Source organism: Arachis hypogaea, chromosome 17 (assembly GCF_003086295.3).
Source record: "Arachis hypogaea cultivar Tifrunner chromosome 17, arahy.Tifrunner.gnm2.J5K5, whole genome shotgun sequence".
In the NCBI taxonomy this organism is placed as follows: domain Eukaryota; kingdom Viridiplantae; phylum Streptophyta; class Magnoliopsida; order Fabales; family Fabaceae; genus Arachis; species Arachis hypogaea.
The window spans coordinates 11,519,802-11,520,880 of record NC_092052.1 but is presented as its reverse complement, the minus strand read 5'-3'; positions in this window follow the sequence as shown (position 1 = coordinate 11,520,880).

Sequence of the window (1,079 nt, the reverse complement as noted above, 5' to 3'; positions counted from 1 at the left end):
ACAACTCTTGCATCAAATTTAATTTGGTTTTGTCACAAGTACAAACCCCAATAAGAATTAACTGAAGTATTTAAACCTCGGGTCATCTCACAAGGAATTGCAATGAAGTGGTCAATTATTGGCTATGAAGAACAAGGGGTTTGGTTGATAAAAGGACAAGAAATTAAATGGGCAAGAATTTAAATGACAAGAAAAGTAAATCAAGAATTAAGAAAGGCAAGGTAAGGAACTCTTGGCTACGACATGGGAAATCGAGATCACCATCCTTGTCAACAAACCATATATTGACAATTATGAGGAACCGAGCTCATTAAGTCTGCTTACAAAAGCCTTAAGTACGTAATATCTACTCCTAAGCTCGAAGTACGTCAAATGGCTTGATCAACATCAATCCATAAGTCCTAACCTAGCTATTAATTAACTTAGTAGTAGGCTAGAGTCAATCGTTATCAAATTGACCACTAAGGGCTCTCAAATCACCAATTCAATGAAACCCAATGACTCAAGGTCACTCAATTTCCTTAGCCTAGGCCAAGAGTAAAGAAAACTACTCAAAAACTAGAGAAAATATTTCATCAAACACTTAGGGTGCAATAGAAGTAAACATCACAAAATGCAAGAATTAACAAGATCCATGACCATCATGAACAAGAAATCAACAATAGCAAGAAAGATAAACATAAAAGAAGACATGGGAACATAAAATTGCATTAGAAGAAATCAAGATCCAACAATGGTTCATCAACATAAAAGAGAGCATGAAAAGGGAAATTAACACTACAAACTAAGAGAATCAAGATGTAGAAATAAGAAATTATAGAGGAAACAAGATGAAATCAAGTAATCAAATCTAAATCTAAGAGAAATTACCCTAATCCTAACCTAATTCTAGAGAGAAGAGGGAGCTTCTCTCTCTAGAAAACTAACTAAAGGCTCATGTTGACTAACAAAGTGCTCCCCCTAGCTCAATCTTCAATTATGCATGAAATACTTTCAGAAACGAGTTGGAATTGGGCTTGAGCAGCTCAGAAATCGCCCCCAGAAATTTCACTTTAAGTGGGTCACGTGCTAAGCGTCAC